Source organism: Moschus berezovskii, chromosome 3, assembly GCF_049115385.1.
Source record: "Moschus berezovskii isolate FMDL1 chromosome 3, NW_MosBer_1.0, whole genome shotgun sequence".
NCBI classification, from domain to species: Eukaryota; Metazoa; Chordata; class Mammalia; order Artiodactyla; family Moschidae; genus Moschus; species Moschus berezovskii.
The window spans coordinates 79,222,606-79,249,612 of NC_142462.1; positions in this window are offsets into that span (position 1 = coordinate 79,222,606).

A 27,007-nucleotide genomic window follows, 5' to 3' on the forward strand; every position below is an offset into this window, starting at 1 on the left:
ACCAAAGTGCATTAAGTAGACTCCCTGTGCTATATAGTAAGTTCCAAACAGTTGTCTATTTTATGCATAATATCAATAGTGCACTTATGTCAATCCCAGTCTCCCAATTCCTCCCACCCTATTCCTCCCCTCCCCCACTCCCTTGGCTTCCATACGTTTGTTCTTTACATCTGTGTCTCTGTTTCTGCTTTGCAAATAAGATCATCTGTACCATTTTTCTGGACTCCACGTATGGGCATTAATATGTGATACTTGTTTTTCTCTTTCTGATTTACTTCACTCTGTGTGATACTCTCTAGGTCCATACACCTCTCCCAGTTTTATTTACAGAAGCGTTTTTAATGACCATATTGCTTTCATGTCTGTAAAGTGCTTGGAAGGGAGCCTGGCACACTGTTATGTACTTTTTGTCACTAATTTCCTCTTATTACAACAGCATCATAACTTATAAGTAAATAAATATGAAAATGTTAGATGTATGTGCCCTACATTTTTTCACTGATGGGATGGATGATTAAAACAATTTGGAGATCACTCGTTGAGGTGATGAAAATCATTCTTCATCTAACAACTATGACATTAACCTTTTTTAAGGGTGTAGGTTGCTGGTGGCTGTACTTTTATATGAATAGAGCAGGTTTTCATAACAACGCCAGAGAGAAAACATTCTCAGAAAGGAACGAAGCCTCCAAGGGCACTCAGTGCCTTTCCCATTATAGATATATTTTCTGAGGCTCATCTACAAAGAGCTGAGCTGCATTGAGATCACAAGGATGAGCCAGTCTTAAGATTCTTGGAAAAACAAATTATTCTGGAATCATTGCACTTTCTGCACTCTAGTAACTGATCCAGAGAGAAATTAATTTTGAAAATCAAGAAGACCTTGGAGACCCTTCAACTAAGGAATTTTCTTTTTGAAGTATTGGGGGAAGAGAAAAGAAGTAAAGTGAGATTCATTTTAATTCAAGGTATATTTGCCAGATAGTTTCTTTTGCTTGGATCTTGGATTCTCAGTGTTTCAAGTTTAAACAGCCCTAGTTAACCCAATATTTGTCGGGCTGGTGACAGACTTAGTGTGGACTTAGCTTTCCAACCTGGAGCTGAGAAGAAGAGTTCTCTTGGGAGCCAGACATCGCTCGTGCCACTTTTTGTCCCTCCTCCTTCTCCCCTTCTCTCCATGGACTGGAACAGCCTTTCCTCCTCCCCCAGTTAATCCCTGTGAGTCACTCGCAGGTGTGGGGTGGCGGTGCCCAGGACTCTCTCCAAGCAGTCTTCTCTGACCAATGGGTACAACTCTGCCTCGAAGGGAATCCCACAGTGTGGGTTTTATAGGACTCAGCCTTGGCTCTGGCTCATGGATCAGTAGCGGCATCTGTTCATAATAAAAATGAAGTGTCTGTGCTCTGACTTTGTCTGCCAAGGGCCACCCTGCCACAGCCGTCTAGAATAGACCAGACCATCAGCCTGGCTGTCCAGTAGGAAGCTGCATGTACATTCTCAAATAACAGAATCAAACCAAAACATTGCGCAATCCCAAACAATACCAATTCCTAACAACAATATTTAAATAACTTTTATTATGGAAAATTTAAAACATAAAACAGAGAGAAAAGTATAACAAACTCGCTTTGTACCCATCACCCACATTAGAAAATTACCAACTTGCGGCCCATCATATTTCCTTTATAGCTCCCTGATCTCCCCTATTCCCTAGGATCTTTTGAGGAAAATCTCAGACATCATGTTGTTTTATTTACACATATTTAAAAAGACCATTTTGGATGTTGAACCACATGGTGAATAGTAAGAGGCAGAGAAAACGAAACGTAACCTAACTAAAAGCATCCAGTGTGCCTCTGTGCTCATGAGGGCCCTTTATAAAAAAAAGTGGGTGAAGACACAGCCAAACTATACTCTCTCCCAACTCTGAGACACCTGCTGGGGACACATCTGGTCATGAGTCTTCAGCTCATTTACAGCATCAATCAATTAAGAAGTAAATTTTCTGTTTTCAGCATTCTATTGAACTTCAGTACACTTATAACCATGACAAAGAATATATTAATGGAGGAATAAGTTAGAGTCTGGGAAGCTGGTAAGAGCCTGAGAAGGGATTCGGATATTCCTATCAGCTTAGAGAGCAGGTTATTGACTCTTGGAATGGTAGAATCCGTTATTCAGCTGTGTCAATCAAGGATTTTTAAAATTTCTAGTGAAAAATGGCAAGATTGGTATAGAAAAAATAATAATGCTCAATTTGCTTCTAAAAACCTGGAGAAGTTCTCAGTGGCCTTTAAGTTGCTTTCAGTTGTCGTCCTGCTTAAGAGGGTCTATGTATCTATTCCCCTCCTTCCCTAAGCAGGCCAGTTGCATGGGGACAAGCCCCTTGGATCATTTTGGAAAGATTGTCACCTGCTGACATATACAATCTATAAGAAATGCTAAGCAAATAACTTTTTTTTTTTTGGTTTTGATTTTGTTAAGAATCTGAAATTCTGGCATGTTTTATCCTGCGTCAACATCTATTTCCTTTCTGGAGATGCACAATAATATCTTTTATTTTACACACTTTGTAATTTTATTTTTCTCTGTTACCACAATCCTAATATATTGGGTTCAACTTCCTTTTACTTTTTTTTTCTGAATAATTTCTACTTGGTAATCAGTGCCACAGGAAATGATAGAGTTTTCACATTAAAGCAATTTTTCTTCCACTCAAGTAAACCATTAAGGACAATGGAAAGGAGAAGAAATGTGCTTTTCAAGAGCTATTTTTTTTTCCTCTCCATTGTATCAGCTCATTGCAGATGGCATGTGTACAATTCACTTTTGACTGAATCATAATAAATACGAGACAATCTGGTATAAACCACTTTTTAGAATGCAATGCTCGCCAATAAATCCCACTTATAACTTAAATCAAATTGGTGCAGATGCCAAAATTATGTAAAACCAGTGGTACCTGCTCCTGACCTTGTGCGGGCCCTCCCAGATTTGACTCAATAAACTTTTTCTTCCCTAATGATCTGGCAGTTATTCCTATCAAGAGAATACAATGGGGGTGCTGAGAAGTGGGGGAAGTGAAGCAGTGATTCAGAGACCACCAGGGCCCTTCAGAAGATTAATTTGTATGAGGTACCTGAAAAGTTGAAAAAAAAATCTCAATGCATTTCTGAATACACATATTCATTTTGAGCTGATTTCTGTTCCTCCTGTGCCTTGTAAAATTTCAAGGAATGTAGTTGAGGTCTGGAGATTTCCACAAAGAGATTAAGAGAGGCTATAAACCGAAGAAATAGTGGTTTTGTGTAACTGTTGGGCATGAAGTTTTTTCAGTACCAAGATATCCTGATTTTCAGTATAGAAATTAAGTAAACACCTTGTAAACATTCAGGGAACATTTCTATTAATGCTCTTCATAATCGGGCATGTGAATTTAAGTCTAAAAAGGGCCTGCCTTGTTAACTTTACTTGGAATAATGTAACAGTCTATTTTTAATGTTTATTTCATAACTGAGTCAATGAAGCGTACAGAAACCTGGTTTCTGTAGACATCCAGGTCTGATTTTGTGTTTTTTTTTTTTTTTTAGAGCCAATCCATTTTAGACCTTCAATAAACACTTTTATTTAGTACTCACTGGATTTCATTATACTAACCAAGTACTTATAATTGCTCTGCTTTTAAGAGAAGTTGGGTCCTCTTAGTCCATGTGAAATCCTGAATTGTTTTCTTGCAATGTATGAGTCTAGAGTTTACAGTGAGGCTAGAAAGACTATTTATTTCCTGGTTCATTCTTGCAGTCTAGATGTTGGGATGCTGTAATTGCTTGGAGGGAAGTAGGGGAGCTTACTTTTTGGGGTGGTAGTATTGGAGGAATTTGTGGAGTCTTACTCAAGATTTTGGGTATTTCTAGGTCAGAGTGACCCTTGCATGAACAGGAGCAGGACAGGATGGGAGTAGGTATAGTCATGTAGGTCTGGGATGCAGCCTCATTTGAACTACCTAAGCTATGTGGACTCTGGTAAGTGACTGCCCTCTCTGAGCTTCTGTGCTCCCTTGTACATTAGAAATAATACTATTCCCTTCTGCTTCCCTGGTGGCTCAGTTGGTAAAGAATCTGTTTGCAAGGCAGGAGACTTGGGTTTGATCTCTGGGTTGGGAAGATTCCCTGGAGAAGGAAATGACATCCCACTCCAGCATTTTTGCCTGAGAAATCCCATGAAGAGAGGAGTCTGTCGGCTACAAGTCCATGGGGTCACAAGAATCGGACATGACTTAGCAACTAAATCACCACTATTCCCCTCAAGGTAGATGTTAAGGTTAAATGAAGGACATAGCAAAGTGGTTTGTAAAATATTGTTATCTTAATATCATCATCTAGTTATAAAGTGGTCCAGCATCCTGAGGGACAAAGGACAGGAACAGAACTTTGGATGATAGGAATTTGATGGTTTCAGTACATTTGGTCACCCATCCCAAGGTACTTTTAATTTGAAATATATTAATTAAATGTTCTCTATATACTAAGGAGCAGTTTTATTTTTTAAACAATGCTATCTTGGTCTACCATAAACTACGTTGCTAAAATTAATAATAGTTATGATACCTTACTTGTTGAAATTTTAATAGCATTGTTAAAGTATGATGGATACAATACATGGCACATGTTATCTCTTCATAGAAATCGATCTTCCCATCAGCTTCTTTTGGGACATGCTAATGTATGGAAAAACAGTGGAAACAGTGTCAGACTTTATTTTTTTGGGCTCCAAAATCACTGCAGATGCTGATTGCAGCCATGAAATTAAAAGACGCTTACTCCTTGGAAGGAAAGTTATGACCAACCTAGATAGTATATTAAAAAACAGAGACATTACTTTGCCACCCAAGGTCCGTCTAGTCAAGGCTATGGTTTTTCCCGTGGTCATGTATGGATGTGAGAGTTGGACTGTGAAGAAAGCTGATCGCCGAAGAATTGATGCTTTTGAACTGTGGTGTTGGAGAAGACTCTTGAGAGTCCCTTGTACTGCAAGGAGATCCAACCAGTCCATTCTAAAGGAGATCAATCCTGGGTGTTCATTGGAAGGACTGATGCTAAGGCTGAAACTGCAATACTTTGGCCACCTCAAGCAATGAGTTGACTCACTGGAAAAGACTCTGATGCTGGGAAAGGTTGGAGGCGGGAGGAGAAGGGGACGACAGAGAATGAGATGGCTGGATGGCATCACTGACTCTGTGGACATGAGTTTGAGTGAACTCCAGGAGTTGGTGATGGACAGGGAGGCCTGGCGTGCTGTGATTCATGGGGTCTCAGAGAGTCGGACACTACTGAGCGACTGAACTGATCTGAATTGAATGTATGGATGTGAGAGTTGGACTGTGAAGAAAGCTGATTGCCGAAGAATTGATGCTTTTGAACTGTGGTATTGGAGAAGACTCTTGAGAGTCCCTTGTACTTCAAGGAGATCCAACCAGTCCATCCTAAAGGAGATCAGTCCTGGGTGTTCATTGGAAGGACTGAAACTCCAATACTTTGGCTACCTCATGCGAAGAGTTGACTCATTGGAAAAGACTCTGATGCTGGGAGGGATTGAGGGCAAGAGGAGAAGGGGATGACAGAGGATGAGATGGCTGAATGGCATCACTGACTCGATGCATATGAGTTTGGGTGAACTCTGGGAGTTGGTGATGGACAGGGAGGCCTGGCGTGCTGTGATTCATGGGGTCCCAAAGAGTGGGACACGACTGAGTGACTGCACTGAACTGAATGTGAAACAGTTCTGGCTAATTACATATAGAGGATGTCTTAGATAGGTTTACTTCCTACATGAAAAGGTAGAATATGTTTGAGAGAGAGCCTTCTTACCATCCCTTCTTTTGTTAATTGCTACAGTTATGTGAGAGCGTGATGCTAGAGCTTTAGCAGCCATCTTGAAACCATGAAACAATTGGCAAGAGGATGAAAAACTAAAATGCAGAGGATGGTTGAGCTGAAGGAAAGAAAAAGCATGAAATTTTAATAATAAAATTGAGCTGCTGAAACAGAATTGAGTTCACTCACTTTCAGACCTTGTATTTGTTTTTTTGGTTCAGAACTAATGTTAGGTTTTCAATTATTTGTACAAGAACCCATTGGCTACTACACTGCAATATTCAAAGTGGAACATGGGAACAGTGACTGGGGAGAAGAGAGGAAGCCTCTTCGGAATTAGAAAGGGTGAATAGTAATTCAACTGACAAGGAAGAAAGCTCAGATAAACCTTTCAGGTGTAAGGAACAGAATATGCAGTCATCCACAGGAGCAGTATTCAGTTCAGTTCAGTTCAGTCGCTCAGTTGTGTCCGACTCTCCACGACTCCATGAATCACAGCACACCAGGCCTCCCTGTCCATCACCAACTCCTGGAGTTCACTCAAACTCATGTCCACAGAGTCGGTGATGCCATCCAGCCATCTCATTCTCTGTCGTCCCCTTCTCCTCCCGCCTCCAACCTTTCCCAGCATCAGAGTCTTTTCCAGTGAGTCAACTCATTGCATGAGGTGGCCAAAGTATTGGAGTTTCAGCTTTAGCATCAGTCCTTCCAATGAACACCCAGGATTGATCTCCTTTAGAATGGACTGGTTGGATCTCCTTGCAGTACAAGGGACTCTCAAGAGTCTTCTCCAACACCACAGTTCAAAAGCATCAATTCTTCGGCGATCAGCTTTCTTCACAGTCCAACTCTCACATCCATACATGACCACGGGAAAAACCATAGCCTTGACTAGACGGACCTTGGTTGGCAAAGTAATGTCTCTGCTTTTTAATATACTATCTAGGTTGGTCATAACTTTCCTTCCAAGGAGTAAGTGTCTTTTTATTTCATGGCTGCAATCAGCATCTGCAGTGATTTTGGAGCCCAAAGAAATAAAGTCTGTCACTGTTTCCACTGTTTTTCCATCTATTTCCCATGAAATGATGGGACCACATGCCATGATCTTTGTTTTCTGAATGTTGAGCTTCAAGCCAAGCTTTTCACTCTCCTCTTTCACTTTCATCAAGAGGCTTTTGAGTTCCTCTTCACTTTCTGCCATAAGGGTAGTGTCATCTGCATATCTGAGGTTATTGATATTTCTGATATTTCTCCCGGCAATCTTGATTCCAGCTTGTGCTTCTTCCAGCCCAGCGTTCCTCATGATGTACTCTGAATATAAGTTAAATAAGCAAGGTGACAATATACAGCCTTGACATACTCCTTTTCCTATTTGGAACCAGTCCGTTGTTCCATGGCCAGTTCTAACTGTTACTTCCTGACCTGCATACAGGTTTCTCAAGAGGCAGGTCAGGTGGTCTGGTATTCCCATCTCTTTCAGAATGTTCCACAGTTTCTTGTGATCCACACAGTCAAAGGCTTTGGCATAGTCAGTGAAGCAGAAATAGATGTTTTTCTGGAACTCTCTTGCTTTCTCCATGATCCAGCGGATGTTGGTAATTTGATCTCTGGTGCCTCTGCCTTTTCTAAAACCTGCTTGAACATCTGGGAGTTCACGGTTCACATATTGCTGAAGCCTGTCTTGGAGAATTTCGAGCATGACTTTACTAGCGTGTGAGATGAGTGCAACTGTGCGGTAGTTTGAGTATTCTTTGGCATTGCCTTTCTTTGGGATTGGAATGAAGACTGACCTTTTCCAGTCCTGTGGCCACTGTTGAGTTTCCCAAATTTGCTGGCATATTGAATGCAGCACTTTCACAGCATCATCTTTCAAGATTTGAAAAAGCTCAACTGAAATTCCATCACCTCCACTAGCTTTGTTCATAGTGATGCTTTCTAAGGCCCACTTGACTTCACATTCCAAGATGTTTGGCTCTAGGTCAGTGATCATGTTATCGTGACTATCTTGGTCGTGAAAAGGCGTGACTGTGAGGAGCTAACCTACGTCCAATAGGCGGTGGCTGCACGGGCACAGGAGGGCCGAGAGGAGCTACTCCACGTTCAAGGCAGGAGGGGCAGCCTTGAGGAGATACCCCTCATCCAAGGTAAGGTGCAGTGGCTGCACTTTCTTGGAGCAGCTGTGAAGAGATATCCCATGCCCAAGGTAAGAGAAACCCAAATAAGACGGTAGGTATTGCGAGGGGGCATCAGAGGGCAGACACACTGAAATCATAATCACAGGAAACTAGTCAATCTGATCACATGGACCACAGCCGAATGTGGTCCACTGGAGAAGGGAATGGCAAACCACTTCAGTATACTTGCCTTGAGAACCCCATGAACAGTATCAAAGGGCAAAATGATAGGATACTGAATGGGAATTCCCCAGGTCGGTAGGTGCCCAGTATGCTACTGGAGATCAGTGGAGAAATAACTCTAGAAGGAATGAAGGGATGGAGCAAAAGCAAAACCAATACCCAGTTGTGGATGTGACCGGTGATAGAAACAAGGTCTGGTGCTGTAAAGAGCAATATTGCATAGGAACCTGGAATGTTAGGTCCATGAATCAAGGCAAATTGGAAGTGGTCAAATAGGAAATGGCAAGAGTGAGCATAGACATTCTAGGAATCAGTGAATTAAAATGGACTGGAATGGGTGAATTTAACTCAGATGACCATTGTATCTACTACTGTGGGCAGGAATCCCTTAGAAGAAATGGAGTAGCCATCATGGTCAACAAACAAGTCTGAAATGCAGTACTTGGATGCAATCTTAAAAATGACAGAATGATTTCTGTTCGTTTCCAAGGCAAACCTTTCAATATTACAGTAATCCAGGCCTAAGCCCCAACCAGTAACGCTGAAGAAGCCAAATTTGAACGGTTCTATGCAGACCTACAAGACCTTTTAGAACTAACACCCAAAAAAGATGTCCTTTTCATTATAGGGGACTGGAATGCAAAAGTAGGAAGTCAAGAAACACCTGGAGTGACAGGCAAATTTGGCCTTGGAGCACGGAATGAAACAGGGCAAAGGCTAATAGAGTTTTGTCAAGAGAATGCACTGGTCATAGCAAACACCCTCTTCCAACAACACAAGAGAAGACTCTACACATGGACATCACCAGATGGTCAACACTGACATCAGATTGATTATATTCTTTGCAGCCAAAGATGGAGAATCTGTATACAGTTAGCAAAAACAAGACCAGGAGCTGACTGTGGCTCAGATCATGAACTCCTTATTGCCAAATTCAGACTGAAATTGAAGAAAGCAGGGAAAACCACTAGACCATTCAGATATGACCTAAATCAAATCCCTTATGATTATACAGTGGAAGTGAGAAATAGATTTAAGGGACTAGATCTCATAGATAGAGTGCCTGATGAACTCTGGATGGAGGTTCGTGACATTGTACAGGAGACAGGGACCAAGACCATCCCCATGGAAAAGAAATGCAAAAAAGCAAAATGGCTGTCTGAGGAGGCCTTACAAATAGCTGTGAAAAGAAGAGAAGCGAAAAGCAAAGGAGAAAAGGAAAGTAATAAGCATCTGAATGCAGAGTTCCAAAGAATAGCAAGGAGAGATAAGAAAGCCTTCCTCAGCGATCAATGCAAAGAAATAGAGGAAAACAACAGAATAGGAAAAACAAGAGATCTCTTCAAGAAAATTAGAGATATCAAGGGAACATTTCATGCAAAGATGGTCTTGACAAAGGAAAGAAACAGTATGGACCTAACAGAAGCAGAAGATATTAAGAAGATGTGGCAAGAATACACAGAACTGTACAAAAAAGATCTTCACGACCAGGATAGTCATGATAATGTGATCACTGACCTAGAGCCAGACATCTTGGAACGTGAAGTCAAGTGGGCCTTAGAAAGCATCACTATGAACAAAGCTAGTGGGGGTGATGGAATTTCAGTTGAGCTATTTCAAATCTTGAAAGATGATGCTGTGAAAGTGCTGCCTTCAATATGCCATCAAATTTGAAAAACTCAGCAGTGGCCACAGGACTGGAAAAGGTCAGTCTTCATTCCGATCCCAAAGAAAGGCAATGCCAAAGAATACTCAAACTACCGCACAGTTGCACTCATCTCACACGCTAGTAAAGTCATGCTCAAAATTCTCCAAGCCAGGCTTCAGCAATATGTGAACCGTGAACTCCCAGATGTTCAAGCAGGTTTTAGAAAAGGCAGAGGCACCAGAGATCAAATTGCCAACATCTGCTGGATCATGGAGAAAGCAAGAGAGTTCCAGAAAAACATCTATTTCTGCTTCACTGACTGTGCCAAAGCCTTTGACTGTGTGGATCACAAGAAACTGTGGAACATTCTGAAAGAGATGGGAATACCAGACCACCTGACCTGCCTCTTGAGAAACCTGTATGCAGGTCAGGAATCAACAGTTAGAACTGGCCATGGAACAACGGACTGGTTCCAAATAGGAAAAGGAGTACGTCAAGGCTGTATATTGTCACCTTACTTATTTAACTTATATTCAGAGTACATCATGAGGCACGCTGGGCTGGAAGAAGCACAAGCTGGAATCAAGATTGCCGGGAGAAATATCAGAAATATCAATAACCTCAGATATGCAGATGACACTACCCTTATGGCAGAAAGTGAAGAGGAACTCAAAAGCCTGTTGATGAAAGTGAAAGAGGAGAGTGAAAAGGTTGGCTTGAAGCTCAACATTCAGAAAACAAAGATCATGGCATGTGGTCCCATCATTTCATGGGAAATAGATGGAAAAACAGTGGAAACAGTGACAGACTTTATTTCTTTGGGCTCCAAAATCACTGCAGATGCTGATTGCAGCCATGAAATTAAAAGGCGCTTACTCCTTGGAAGGAAAGTTATGACCAACCTAGATAACACATTAAAAAGCAGAGACATTACTTTGCCAACAAAGGTCCATCTAGTCAAGGCTATGGTTTTTCCCGTGGTCATTATGGATGTGAGAGTTGGACTGTGAAGAAAGCTGATCGCCGAAGAATTGATGCTTTTGAACTGTGGTGTTGGAGAAGACTCTTGAGAGTCCCTTGTACTGCAAGGAGATCCAACCAGTCCATTCTAAAGGAGATCAATCCTGGGTGTTCATTGGAAGGACTGATGCTAAAGCTGAAACTCCAATACTTTGGCCACCTCATGTGACGAGTTGACTCACTGGAAAAGACTCTGATGCTAGGAAAGGTTGGGGGCGGGAGGAGAAGGGGACGACAGAGAATGAGATGGCTGGATGGCATCACCGACTCTGTGGACATGAGTTTGAGTGAACTCCAGGAGTTGGTGATGGACAGGGAGGCCTGGCGTGCTGTGATTCATGGGGTCGTGGAAAGTTGGACACGACTGAACGACTGAACTGAACTGAACTATGTGACAGAAGCTATCTTTTACATGCACAGTGGGGATTTTTCCAGGAGGAAGCCAAAGGGAGGATTTTGCCTCTTTCATTCCATCCAGGATATTCTGCTGGTGTGCACCAGTCCAGCTGGCATCTGACAGCAAGTATCTGTTTTGATTGGCTGGTGCCTGGGGCCAATAGTTAAATATTTTGAATATTAACCCTCTGCTATGGACTGAATTGTGTTCCTCCCTCTCCATTCATATGTTGAAGTCCTAATCCTCCAGTGTGGCTGTATTCAGACACAGGGCCTTTACAGAAGTAATTCAGGTTAAATGAGGTTGTGAAGGTGGGGTCCTGATCCAATGAGATTAGTGTCCTTTTCAGAAGAGACACCGGCGATTTCTCTCTCTTTCACTTTTGCTCCCCATCTTGTGAGGGTACAGTTAGGACACAGCTGTCTGCAATCCAAGGAAAGCACTCTTACCAGACACTGATGCTGCTGGCACCTTGATCTCAGACTTTCAGTCTCTGGAAATGTGAGAAATAAATTTCTGTTGTGTAAGCCACCCAGTTTATGGTATCTTTTTTATGGCAACCTGAACAGACTAACATATCCTCCTAACAAATACTGATTCTCCCTGGAAGTTCAAGCAGGTCATTTAGTTATCTTGAGGTTATAATAGCTTAAAAGATTTATGGGTTTGGGTGGCCATTCGTAGTTTATGTATCTATATGCAATTACATGAAAGCAGATTTCAAGTTCAATTTTCAATAGCACCAGCTTTCTAGGTTCACTGTATTTAGGGCACCATCTCTCCTCTTCTAAACACCATCTGGAAGAAGATTATCCTACTCAGGATGATCTCCTCACCAAATTCCCAGCTAAGTGATGACCTACACTCACAGCCTACAGTCATCTTTCCTTTTCCTCCAACCTCAAAAACTTAAAGCTTGAGAAAGACAAGAAGAAAATCTTCCCCATGGAAATACAGTTTCTCACACACTCTCTTGTCCAGAGATAAGCCAAGCCATCATTTGGGACGAGTGTATTCTGGAGTGGGCTATCTGTTCGTTTCCAAGGCAAACCATTCAATATTACAGTAATCCAAGCCTATGCCCCAACCAGTAACGCTGAAGAAGCTGAAGTTGAATGGTTCTATGAAAACCTACAAGACCTTTTAGAACTAACACCCAAAAAAAATGTCCTTTTCATTATAGGGGACTGGAATGCAAAAGTAGGAAGTCAAGAAACACCTGAAGTAACAGGCAAATTTGGCCTTGGAGCACAGAATGAAGCAGGGCAAAGGCTAATCGAGTTTTGTCAAGAGAACACACTGGTCATAGCAAATACCATCTTCCAACAACACAAGAGAAGACTCTACACATGGACATCACCAGATGGTCAACACCGACATCAGATTGATTATATTCTTTGCAGCCAAAGATGGAGAAGCTGTATACAGTTAGCAAAAACAAGACCAGGAGCTGACTGTGGCTCAGATCATGAACTCCTCATTGCCAAATTCAGACTTAAATTGAATAAAGTAGGGCAAACCACTTGACCATTCAGATATGACTTAAATTCTTTATGATTATACAGTGGAAGTGAGAAATAGATTTAAGGGACTAGATCTGATAGATAGAGTGCCTGATGAACTATGGACAGAGGTTCGTGACATTGTACAGGAGACAGGGACCAAGACCATCCCCATGGAAAAGAAATGCAAAAAAGCAAAATGGCTGTCTGAGGAGGCTTTACAAATAGCTGTGAAAAGAAGAGAAGCGAAAAGCAAAGGAGAAAAGGAAAGTAATAAGCATCTGAATGCAGAGTTCCAAAGAATAGCAAGGAGAGATAAGAAAGCCTTCCTCAGCGATCAATGCAAAGAAATAGAGGAAAACAACAGAATAGGAAAAACAAGAGATCTCTTCAAGAAAATTAGAGATATCAAGGGAACATTTCATGCAAAGATGGGCTCGACAAAGGACAGAAATGGTATGGACCTAACAGAAGCAGAAGATATTAAGAAGATGTGGCAAGAATACACAGAACTGTACAAAAAAGATCTTCACGACCAGGATAGTCACGATAATGTGATCACTGACCTAGAGCCAGACATCTTGGAATGTGAAGTCAAGTGGGCCTTAGAAAGCATCACTACGAACAAAGCTAGTGGGGGTGATGGAATTCCAGTTGAGCTATTTCAAATCCTGAAAGTTGATGCTGTGAAAGTGCTGCACTCAATATGCCAGCAAATTTGGGAAACTCAGCAGTGGCCACAGGACTGGAAAAGGTCAGTCTTCATTCCGATCCCAAAAAAAGGCAATGCCAAAGAATGCTCAAACTACCGCACAGTTGCACTCATCTCACACGCTAGTAAAGTCATGCTCAAAATTCTCCAAGCCAGGCTTCAGCAATATGTGAACCATGAACTTCCAGATGTTCAAGCAGGTTTTAGAAAAGGCAGAGGCACCAGAGATCAAATTACCAACATCCGCTGGATCATGGAGAAAGCAAGAGAGTTCCAGAAAAACATCTATTTCTGCTTCACTGACTGTGCCAAAGCCTTTGACTGTGTGGATCACAAGAAACTGTGGAACATTCTGAAAGAGATGGGAATACCAGACCACCTGACCTGCCTCTTGAGAAACCTGTATGCAGGTCAGGAAGCTACAGTTAGAACTGGCCATGGAACAACAGACTGGTTCCAAATAGGAAAAGGAGTACGTCAAGGCTGTATATTGTCACCCTGCTTATTTAACTTATATTCAGAGTACATCATGAGGCACGCTGGGCTGGAAGAAGCACAAGCTGGAATCAAGATTGCCGGGAGAAATATCAGTAACTTCAGATATGCAGATGATACCACCCTTATGGCAGAAAGTGAAGAGGAACTCAAAAGTCTCTTGATGAAAGAGAAAGAGTAGAGTGAAAAGGTTGGCTTGAAGCTCAACATTCAGAAAACGAAGATCATGGCATCTGGTCCCATCATTTCATGGGAAATAGATGGGGAAACAGTGGAAACAGTGTCAGACTTTATTTTTTTGGGCTCCAAAATAACTCCCGATGCTGATTGCAGACTTGAAATTAAAAGATGCTTACTCCTTGGAAGGAAAGTTATGACCAACCTAGGTAGCATATTAAAAAGCAGAGACAGTACTTTTCCAGCCAAGGTCCGTCTAGTCAAGGCTATGGTTTATCCTGTGGTCATGTATGGATGTGAGAGTTGGACTGTGAAGAAAGCTGATCGCCGAAGAATTGATGCTTTTGAACTGCGGTGTTGGAGAAGACTCTGGACAGTCCCTTGGACTGCAAGGAGATCAACCAGTCCGTTCTAAAGGAGATCGATCCTGGGTGTTCATTGGAAAGACTGATGCTAAAGCTGAAACTCCAATACTTTGGCCACCTCATGCGACGAGTTGACTCACTGGAAAAGACTCTGATGCTGGGAAGGATTGGGGGCTGGAGGAGACAGGGACGACAGAGAATGAGATGGCTGGATGGCATCACTGACTCGATGGACATGAGTTTGAGTGAACTCCAGGAGTTGGTGATGGACAGGGAGGCCTGGCGTGCTGTGATTCATGGGGTCACAAAGAGTCGGTCACGACTGAGCAACTGAACTGAACTGAACTGATGGGTGGAGAAGGGGAGAAACAGGAAAACAATTTGATTCAAATCATAGTTGTTGCTGAAATTCGTATTTGTCCTTAATTATTTATTAAAACATTTGGTCCTTGTTGTTCATGAAGGATATTTTTTTCTCTATGTTTTTAGAAAAGTGACTGTGTTTTCTAATATACTTTGACATAACAGGACACATGTAAAGCTGATAACCTTGGAACTTTTGATTTGTTTTTATTCTGAGTTTATTTGAAATCTCATGGCTTGGCAAAAATATTCTCAAGAAGAAATTTCTTAGCTTTCTTGGGAAATGTTGGACTTTCTCATGTTTATATGAAGATGACTTTATTTGACAATCTATTCTATTACTTTGTTGGTATGGGTCTTTAATATTTCTTGAAAAAAAAGCTTATTAGTTCTTTTATTTAATTCATTTCAAAAAGTGTTTGAGAGATTTTTGCATAGATATGAGATTTCTTTGGTTAGATGGAAATTTATTTCAGTATATGCTACACAAGTACTTTTTATTTATCTTTGGAAAACATCCAAAGACTAGCTTATGACATTGACCCTTTATTTCCCCAAAGGTTGGGGCCAACCTAGGCTTTCCTTACCTGTTTAATAGGAAGTCCTAACTTGCTCCTTGCCAGTGGTCATACTCACTAGGATTTGTCTAGAATACCCTTAAGATGCCTGTGTATCTTGTTCTCAAAAATGACAACATCATGTCTAGAAGGGAGGGGACTTTTCTCTAGCCAAGAAGAGTCTGGTAAGTGGAATTTACCAGTATGAAAAGAATGGAGGAACTAGGTTATTGATGCCCATTCCCTGAGCCATGGTGCAAAGTAAAGGTCGAAGCAGAACTGCATTTCATAGTCATGGTGGCTTCACTATGACAACCTTGCCCGGCTTCATGTGACACAAATGGGAGATCCTCAAAGGGACGAATCCCCATTTCCCTGTTATCAAATGGCATCCTCTTCCCATATCTGATCCGGTTTGAATATGCCAAAAATCTCAGTCGAAAACTCACTTTATTTACAGGTCATTTATGTTCTTGGAGAAAACACAGCCACAAAATCTCAATGCTGTGAGCATGTGGCTTCAAATTATGGTGGAGGTTTTTTGGGAAAATGCCAGGAAGGTTGTTTCTGGAGGAGAAACATCAGCATTTTTTCTGTGGAACTTTAATTGGAAATAGAACAGTGGTTTAGCTTAGACCAGAGATCAAAATGAAACGAGCTGGTATTTTCATCCTTGTCCCTTAATGGACCATAATCCTGGTCATAAAAACCCACCACTTAAACTTTGGCAGTCCTGCTTTCCCAGGAAGCTTTATTACTAAGTATCAAGACATAGCTTCTCCAAGACTGCTTTGAGCCAAGGCCATGGGTGAAGAGAATGTGTTTGTGGGCAAGTCAGGGCTCCCCTATGATCCTGCAATAAGCTAGGCAGCGGTCTTCTGAGGCCTCATGACGTTTTCTGGAGTGGAGAAAATGTGCTTCAGCCCATTCCATACAAACCATACATCTGGCCAAGGACACAAAAGGAGGTGTAGAGAGTTCTGAGCCTCTGGTGTTTTCAAGCGTGGCAAGCCAATACATAACCATAAACCACTTCAGGAGCATTTCTCCCCCTTCAAATGAATCCAGTGTGCTCTGGATAATCTCACGCAAAAGGGTCAGGACCTGCAGGCCTTCTGAGGATGGTGTTCCTAACCAGTTCTTGCTCACTTATGTTTCGTGCTTGGTCTGTTTATTTTTGTGCCAATCAGTCAACCCTGGGTGCTCTTGACCTTGGCACTTGGCCCTGAATGTTTCATGGTCAGACTGCCTGACCTTCATTCATCTTGCTAAGCAGGTCTTCTCCTGTGTAGGCAGTTACATGCTCAGCAAGCAGCCCCCTCAGCTTTCCCAAATAGTAATAATAAGTAAGTGGGATTTCTTCCAGCAAAAGACCATCCATGACTGCTTTATGTATTAGTAGTTTTATTGTCAAAAGTGGACCTACTCCAGGGGCTACCTAGACTGGCAATCAGCCATACTTCTATGATTCTAATAAAAGATCATTCATTTCCAAATTATAACTTTTAAAAAGGCACAAACAATGGACTTCTGATCACTCCTGTCACTTTAAAAATGTAATGGGAGATGAAGTGTATTGACTTAACATGACTAAGTCTCATTTTTCCAAGTGTATTATTAAAGCGCTTAGATTTCTGTTGCCCATCCCCCTTTCCCCAGAGCACTTTACAGCCCCACCGGCCCCACCCCACCCCGAGCCCCCCTTCTCCCATGCCTTGAGGAATGCTGCTTCGTTATACCACACCCTAGCAATAGCAGTCAGGTGAAAGCCAGCATAGTCTTGCCTGGCTAGCTTTTAGAGGATGAAGTGAAAGTCATTTCTGTGTCTGAAAAGGAGAAGGGGGATATTGTGTAGGCGGGAGGCAATTATCCAGGTTGGATTTGGGCCAGGCCAGTAGGGTTCAGTTGCTTCTCTTGCAAAAATGACCATCTGGTCTTTAATGACCCAGAGTGGTCAGGCTGGCATTAATTTACACCTCATCCCAAGAAAGCACCTCTGAGAATGAGAGTGCCTAGGAAAGTAATACTGGTCCTTGGCTTGGAGGGAAGGAGACTGGTGTTAAGTGCAGATGAGAATTGATTGCATATAGGACAGTATATTCCAGAATGAGGGCAGGAGTTCACAAAAAGGCTACCCTTTGAAACAGAAGCCAGTAAGAGGCAACAACAAAGGGATGAGCCTGGACACTAGTCATGGAACCCATCCTAAGATATGCTGTCCATTTGTATCATTTACCTGTCCATTTGGCAAAGGCTTATGGGAAGTTCACCAAGCACTGAGCGCTGTGCAAGCAGGCATTCGGTGATGAATGGACACTGGCCTCGGCTCACAGTCTAGTGGGAACGTGGATGTAAACACAGGCTTTTGGAGAGACTGGTTCAAGATTCTATCACAGTACAGGAGAGGCAGAAAGGGATATTTTCTGGGGGTAGTGGGTATAGAGTGAAACAAAATTGAGAGTTTGCAAAGTTCATGTAAGGTGACCCAAGTGTTGAAAATAATGCTCTAATACAGTAATTTTTAAAAAGCCAAAATAGTTTACATTCATTTGAGCCTCACTATATATCAATTGCTGTTCTAAACTCTGTGCATGTGTGCTAAGCTGCTTCAGTGGTGTCTGACTCTGTGCAACCCTGTTGACTGTAGTATCCCAGGCTCCTCTGTCCATGGGATTTTTCAGACAAAGATACTTGAGTGGGTTACCATGACCTCCTACAGAGGATCTTCCCAATCCAGGGTTCCCAATCCACATCTCTTATGTCTCCTGCATTTGCAGGTGGGTTCTTTACCACTAGTGAAACCTGGGAAGCTTCTCGAAACTCTTTAAATATGCTAATATACTAGATTGTTCCTCTTCAAAACTCTATGAAGTAGAGGTTATTATTATTCCTATTTTCCAACTGGGGAAATTAAAGCACAGAAAGATGAAATAACTTGGCCAGGGCTAACCAGAAACTAAGTGACAAATTCTTTTTTAAAGAAATTTTATTTAAAGTTTTTATTGAGGTATAATTAGTGTACAATATTGTATAAGTTTTGGATATAAAACATAGTGATTTACAACTTTAAAGGTTATACTCTACTTATACTCTATACTGACTCAACTGACATGGGTTTGGGTGAACTCCAGGAGTTGGTGATGGACAGGGAGGCCTGGCGTGCTGCGGTTCATGGGGCCGCAAAGAGTCGGACATGACTGAGTGACTGAAATGAATTGAACTCTACTTATAGTTATCATAAAATATTGACTATATTCCCAGTGTCATCTAACATATCCTGATAGCTTATTTATTATATACATAGTAGTTTGTACTTCTTAATTCCCTTAAGTGGCAGATTCTTGACTAGAACTTGGAATAAGACAAAGTTATAGAAAAGAAAATGAGAAAGAGATCATTATAAACCAAAAGATCATCTTGAAAAATGAAATCTTGGTTAACAATGAAATATATTTTCTTAACTTTAAATATATTCATCCGTTCCGTTCAGTCGCTCAGTCGTGTCCGACTCTTTGCGACCCCGTGGACTGTAGCCTACCAGGCTTCTCCATCCATGGGATTCTCCAGGCAAGAATACTGGAGTGGGTTACCATTTCCTTCTCCAAAATAAGGAGACCAAATTATCTTGTGAGTCTTTCCCTTTGACTAATAGAATATTCCTTACTATGTTGTGAAGAGAAAATGAAGCACAGTTATTATAACTTTGAAGAAATCTTATTTCAATGGTTTTTAAAAGTCATTTTGCCCAATACAAATTTCTGCAAACTCTACAAATAGTTGAAAGAAAAAGTCTTTAATAAATCAGTAAGCTTGGAAAATTTAGTGAATTGAGCATTTAGCAAAATGGATTGTTTAGCAGTTGATTTTCAACAAATTAGTTTTTGATGAGTTGATTTTCTGTTACTGATTTATAGCCAGTTCTCAAACTGGGAGACCAGCAAATGCTTTCTCTTGTGCCTATAGTCTGAAAGTTATGAGAACAATGTGTGTCTTTTAAAAAAATTATTCTATTGAAATACAGTTGATTTACCATGTTGTGTTAAATTCTGCTGTACAGCAAAGTGATTCAATTATATATATATACATATAAATGTATATATATATTTGTTCTTTTTCATATTCTTTTCCATTATGGCTTATCACTGGATATTGAATATAGTTCCCTGTGCTTTATAGTAGGACCTTGTTGTTTATTCATCCTGTATTGTTGTTGTTGTTCAGTTGCTAAGTCATGTCCGACTCTTTGCAACCTCATAGACTGCAGCATGTCAGGCTTCCCTGTCCTTCACTATCTCCTGGAGTCTGCACAAATTCACGTCCATTAAGTCAGTGATTCATCTTAGGTATTAATATATTAATCTTAGATTTCACATCTGGAAAGCAATGTATTTCTAAACCCAATAATATTTTGAGTGGCAATCAGAGATACACACTAATGTGATAAAGAAGAACTAAGGTAGGTCACTAAAAGAATTTAGTGACTGCAATTCTTTATGACTTGAGCAGATTCAGAATTCGAATCCATTTCTAACTCCAAATTCCATGTCTTCTCTACAATGCTCTGTTGCCTCCTGTAAGTATTTTCAGACCATGCTCTGAAATCTCTTTAAGATTCCTTCCAGAGATAGCTTTGTGGAACCATACTTCAGTGTCTCATTTCTTACAAATTTTAAGCGAGGGTGGAGGCAAACATGAAAGAGAAAAAACAACAAAACAAAGCAACCAACCTACTCACAGTCCTGTGGTGAGTAATGGATGATGTTAAAATGGTGTCCACTCTCAAGCTGTCGGGGGAGACACGAGGAGGAGGCATGAGTTGGGCTTCGAGACTTTCTTTAGCTCCTTGCAGTCTTGTGAGTCTGACAGCTGCTGGATTTTGTGGGATGGCTATTGTTTGTTGGATCAACGACTTGGCCATGGTGTCTGTCTGTAACTGCTGCCAGTGGTATGGCTTCCCCAAATTGTTTCCATAAAATCTTTCCATCTTAGCATTTCCATTCCCACCTCCATAGAATTTCCTAAAGAAATTCTTTGGATTACATTCTACTAGTTTTCCAGCACATCACTCCAATGAGCCCAAGTTATGCTCAGCTTTGCTACCCATCAAGTAGGTGTCAATGCCATTTTGGCTCCAATTTGGCACTGCTCTACACAGACTGTATGTGTTTAGTTCATAAATATAACAACACTGAGCTTTCTCTAGGGTACAAGGCAAGTCCTAGCATTTAGGCCTCTGCCAGAGTTCCCTGATGGGAATAAATTGGAGGTACTAACATTACCCTAGTTAGCATCTCTTGAAGACAAGCCCTCTTTCCAAGAATGTTGTCACGTGTGGGTCTTTCTCTGGGGTATTTCTGCATTTCGTACCTATTACATGTGCCCTGCTATGGACCTCTCCTTTTTTTCTTCATAAGCTTTTAATGAAGTCTGACGTTCTTAAAACAAAGAGTATTTGCTCCAAAATCCACTTTGGTGGCCATCTAATGATTTTTTTAAAGCATAAAAATAGGCTGTTAATACTGGAGACATTCCTTAAACCAGGGCTACCGCTCACCAGGGGCCTGGGAGGATTTATATTTCAAGTGGCAGGACTCTCAGAGAAGAAGTTTTGGTAGCTGTAAGAGCTATTCAGATTTATAGCTGTGAAAATTTGTTTTTGAAACAGTTGTTTTTTTTTTTTAATGGTTTCACAATACCACATTGGCCTGGTGACCAGGACATCATGCTGTTTGGTGAGACTTTGCTCCTTGATTCTCCCAATATTAGCAGTTTCTTCATGGGTCACAATTGTTCCCGGGGACCCCATTACTGCTGATGTGGCAAAGTATGGTGCAAATTAAGCTGCCCTGGTTGAGTACAGAGAACTGCCAATATTTTCTTTTTCGGTGCTTTTACCTACAAAAGGCAGAATTGGCCCTAACCATGTGTATTTTATTTACATCTCATACAGATATGGCAAGAATTATTAACCAGAACTAAGGCTTTTAACATTTTCCCACCACAAATTTGATAATATATACAAAGACTGTAGTAGCTGCCCATAGGTCTGTTTTGCTTTGCAGGCTGTCTTGATGGACAAATTTCTATTTTTAAGCTAACACTTTATTTTCACTTGTCAATCCAATTCTGGCCTTGTAATAATAAGGTTGAAGTGTTTTTATAGTGTTCCAAATAGAACTATCAAGAAAAAAAAATTGTGACTGTCTTGGGCCTTCAGTTCCAAGATTAATGAATTTCATTAATTAATGTTACTAACTTATTTTTCATCACAGAAACATTTGGTTAGGTTTCTTGGCCATAGATTAATAATTTGGAAATAGGAATGGTTTGTGCTTGAGGTCTGTTATCATTTGGAAGAAGACCTTTCTGTGAGTGATCAGGAAAAGGGCAAATTGGTTTGCATTGCAACTAAATAGCAAATGAATACAAAAGTGCTTAATGTGCCTCTGAAGGAGTAACTGAACTTAAGGAAACACTTGTCTCCAGGGTTTGGGAAGGTTGGGAGGTGAGTAAATGAACTCTTTTAAAACAAGAGAAATCTCAAGGCAAACAGTATGGAAATAGTTTGGTCTCAGGAATTCAAACAATGATAGATATAACTGGGGAATGGTAGTGTGGATGGTAAGGTAAAAGGAAATAAATTTGGGTGTGCTAAATGTTTAAAAAAATAAAAGTCATGGTTGAGTCTATTAGATACAAAATACCAACCAGTCCATTCTAAAGGAGATCAATCCTGGGTGTCCATTGGAAGGACTGATGCTTAAGCTGAAACTCCAATACTTTGGCCACCTCATGCGACGAGTTGCCTCACTGGAAAAGACTCTGATGCTGGGCAGGATTGGGGGCAGGAGGAGAAGGGGACGACAGAGAATGAGATGGCTGGATGGCATCACCGACTCGATGGACATGAGTTTGAGTGAACTCCGGGAGTTGGTGATGGACAGGGAGGCCTGGCATGCTGTGATTCATGGGGTCGCAAAGAGTCGGACACGACTGAGCGACTGAACTGAACTGAACTGAATAGTTTGCAGAAGTCACAGCCTTCTAAGAATTTGTTCTAGGAAAGTGAGAGGAAAAAAATTTCTTCAACTTACTGTTGATAACGGAGGTTGGGAAGAGAGGAGCACAGTGTTTGTCACGTGCTTTGAGCATCAAGTGCTATAGTCCCACTGAGAGGAGGAGACAGGCTCTCTGTAGAAGTAATTTCCAAAGGGATTCTTTTCCCACATCAGATAACATCTCTGACCACAATAACATGTTCCTACACGACTGAGCAACTTCAATTTTCACTTTCATGCATTGGAGGAGGAAATGGCAACCCACTCCAGTGTTCTTGCCTGGAGAATCCCAGGGACGGGGGAGCCTGGTGGACTGCCATCTATGGGGTCACACAGAGTCGGACACGACTGAGGTGATGCAGCAGCATCAGCAGCAGCATGCTTTTAAATATTCTTGAAAGAGTGCTCATTTTGCACAATGGAAACCATTTTGCTGTGTTTGAAAACAGGTTTTATGAATTAGCCAGTTTCCATTCTGCATTTTCCTACTGAGCTAGACGTGGTCTTTACACAGCAGGCTCCCCTTTAAGTTAGAAGAGAGGGAATTAAACATTTTTCAAAGAGGAAATCAAAACTTTTCCTTTTCTAGAGGCAAATCATTTAAAGAAAGTATGTAAAATTTCTAACAGAAAACGAAAGGAGAGAACAAACCATAACAAACCCCTGTGTATCTATTATCAGCTTTATGAGTCACCAGTCTTGTACCAAGTGTTGGTCTGACTCTTTGTGACCCCATGGACTGTAGCTCACCAGGTTCCTCTGTCCATGGACTTCTCCAGGCAAGAATACTGGAGTGGGTTGTCATTCCCTTCTCTAGGGGATCTTCCTGACCTGGGGATTGAACCCAGGTCTCCTGAATTGCAGGCAGATTCTTTACCAACTGAGCCATTAGGGAAGCCCTTATGAAGCACAAGCATTCCTATAAAGAGGCATATACATTGAGTACTGTAAAGATATCGGGGAATCATCTCATACAAATCATTAAGGGAAACCCATTTGTTAAAGTGAATAATCACCCTCTTATTTTTCTGTTTTATAAATAGAATAAATATCTTCTATCTTCTCTTTCTCCTTCCCTCCTTTCTTTTTTTTTTTTTTTTTAATTATTTACTTTTTTAAGCCATGCTATATAGCATGTGGGATCTTAGTTTCCCGACCAGGGATCGAACCCATGGCCCTTGTATCAGAAGCACAGAGTCTTAACCACTGGACCACCAAAGAAGTCCACTCATTTTCTTTTTGATTCAGTAGGAAGTACTTTTTGTAATATATTGAACCAGGAAGTTGTTCTTTTCCACAGGACTATGTAATCTGAGATGAGTGCAATTGTGCGGTAGTTTGAGCATTCTTTGGCATTGCCTTTCTCAGGCTTCAGCAGTATGTAAACCGTGAACTCCCAGATGTTCAAGCAGGTTTTAGAAAAGGCAGAGGCACCAGAGATCAAATTGCCAACATCCGCTGGATCATGGAGAAAGCAAGAGAGTTTCAGAAAAACTTCTATTTCTGCTTTATTGACTATGCCAAAGCCTTTGACTGTGTGGATCACAATAAACTGTGGAACATTCTGAAAGAGATGGGAATCCCAGACCACCTGACCTGCCTCTTGAGAAACCTGTATGCAGGTCAGGAAGCAACTGTTAGAACTGGACATGGAACAACAGACTGGTTCCAAATAGGAAAAGGTGTACGTCAAGGTTGTATATTGTCACCTTGCTTATTTAACTTATATGCAGAGTACATCATGAGGAACGCTGGGCTGGAAGAAGCACAAGCTGGAATCAAGATTGCCGGGAGAAATATCAATAACCTCAGATATGCAGATGACACTACCCTTATGGCAGAAAGTGAAGAGGAACTCAAAAGCCTCTTGATGAAAGTGAAAGAGGAGAGTGAAAAGATTGGCTTGAAGCTCAACATTCAGAAAACAAAGATCATGGCATCTGGTCCCATCACTTCATGGGAAATAGATGGAAAAACAGTGGAAACAGTGTCAGACTTTATTTTTTTGGGCTCCAAAATCACTGCAGATGCTGATTGCAGCCATGAAATTAAAAGACGCTTGCTCCTTGGAAGGAAAGTTATGACCAACCTTGATAGTATATTAAAAAGCAGAGACATTACTTTGCCAACCAAGGTCCGTCTAGTCAAGGCAATGGTTTTTCCCGTGGTCATGTATGGATGTGAGAGTTGGACTGTGAAGAAGGCTGACCGCCGAAGAATCGATGCTTTTGAACTGTGGTGTTGGAGAAGACTCTTGAGAGTCCCTTATACTGCAAGGAGATCCAACCAGTCCATTCTGGAGGAGATCAATCCTGGATGTTCATTGGAGGGACTGATGCTAAAGCTGAAACTGCAATACTTTGGCCACCTCATGCGACGAGTTGACTCACTGGAAAAGACTCTGATGCTGGGAAAGGTTGGGGGCGGGAGGAGAAGGGGACGACGGAGAATGAGATGGCTGGATGGCATCACCGACTCTGTGGACATGAGTTTGAGTGAACTCCGGGAGTTGGTGATGGACAGGGAGGCCTGGCGTGCTGTGATTCATGGGGTCGCGGAGAGTCGGACACGACTGAGCGACTGAACTGAACTGAACTGAACTGATGTAATCTGATGGACTTTCCAGGTGGCTCAGTGGTAAAGAATCCACCTGCCAAGCAGGAGACATGGGTTTGATCCCTAAGTTGGGAAGATCCTCTAGAGAAGGAAATGGCAACCCACTCCAGTATTCTTTCCAGGGAAACCTCACTGACAGAGGAGACTGGCATGCTACAGCCGTGGAGTTGCAGAGTCAGACATGACTTAGTGACTAAATTACCACCACCAGGTAATCTGATAGTTTCAATGAGAAAGTGAAGAGTTTTAGAAAATCAATTAAAAAAAAAAATGATGTTTTTGGTTCCTGTTTTATGTCAATCTTGTATGAGAAAATCCTGAAGCTACTTGCTTCCAGAATTACTAGTGATTATATTGATATCATAGTGATCATATTCATACTTTGGCCACCTGATGCAAAGAGCCAACTCATTTGAAAACACCCTGATGCTAGAAAAGCTAGAAGGCAGGAGGAGAAGGGGACGACAGAGGACGAGATGGTTGGATGGCATCACTGACTCAATGGACATGAGTTTGAGCAAGCTCTGGAAGATGGTGAAGGACAGGGAAACCTGGCATGCTGCAACCTATGGGGTCGCAAAGAGTCAGATATGACTGAGAGACTGAACAACAATAAATATATTGATTCCATAATTGCCCACTTTGTGTAAGTCGTGATATAACTCAGGATTTCACCCCCTAGGAACTCAGTTCAAAATCTTCTGTCTTAGGAGGTGAATGTCTCTGGTGCTCCTGGAGTCTTAGAAAAGATACCCTGTCTTGATGAAGTCTGAGTACGGCCTTCCCCTCTGGGTAGAGGTATGTAACTAAGGATGCACTGCGGTGGGCTCTGCTAGAAACCTTTCCAATAGCCAGTCTTCTCCTTCTACCTTGCTGGTAATGTACCAGCCCCTAAGGTCCTAGTTTCCCCTATGAGATATTAGTAGAAATTCACTGGGGATTTGAGGCAAAGATTTTGCTTTTCTGGTATAGGCAGATGTCACCTTCTTCTCCGCTTTTCTTTCTGCTGGGATGAACGGCTGGAGGTAGACTGCTATCTCATGACCTGAGGTAAGAAGCATAAGGATGAACCCAGTGAGACTGGGACCTGGCTCTTGTTGAAGCTTCTACACTGGCTTCGAGCAACCTCTTGAGGAACTTGTAAAGTTTGAGAAATAAATCATGTTTGATCAAGAGACTGAAGTCAGTTCTCTGGCCCACACAGAGAAGCGATTTCAAACAGACATATGCATGGTATAAAAGAAAGAGTGTTGTTTTTTAAACCCAATTTCAGGTAGCAGCTCTTGAATTAGGGAAACTTTCTCAGAGAAATGTGAGACCAGGACTCAGACCTCCAAGTAGTGAATGTCTTTCTTGAAAATAGCCTGTATTTCCTTTGGAGGGCATGGTTGAAACATTCCCCCCAAAAGGAAAAAAAATAAAGATTCCCATTTCCAGTCTATGTTCACCAAGTGGAGCAGAGAACTAAGGAAATTGACTGCCTTCCTGTATCCTTCACAGGAACTCCTCATATAATTGAGTCACAGATGATTTTTTGGTACATGAGGGGATCACTTTCCTGGGCTGGTGTAGATTTGTCTTGAAAGTTTACGTGTGCTGCGTTAAGTAACGTCAAGAAAGTCAGATGTCTGTAGGTCTATATTTAAAAGGGCTTTTGTTGTTTAGCTGAGAAGGTGCCAAATGATGGTGGCTTATTTTGAGATGAATAAGTCGGACCTGGGCTGCTGCCACCAAAATGCCTTCAAATGCTCAAAGAGCAGTATATGTGGAAAGGACATTAAAGCTGGGTGTTTTTGAGAAGTGACAGATTACCTAACACAATAATCCATGCTATCAGACAAATTGGTTTGAAAAGGAAGACAGCTGG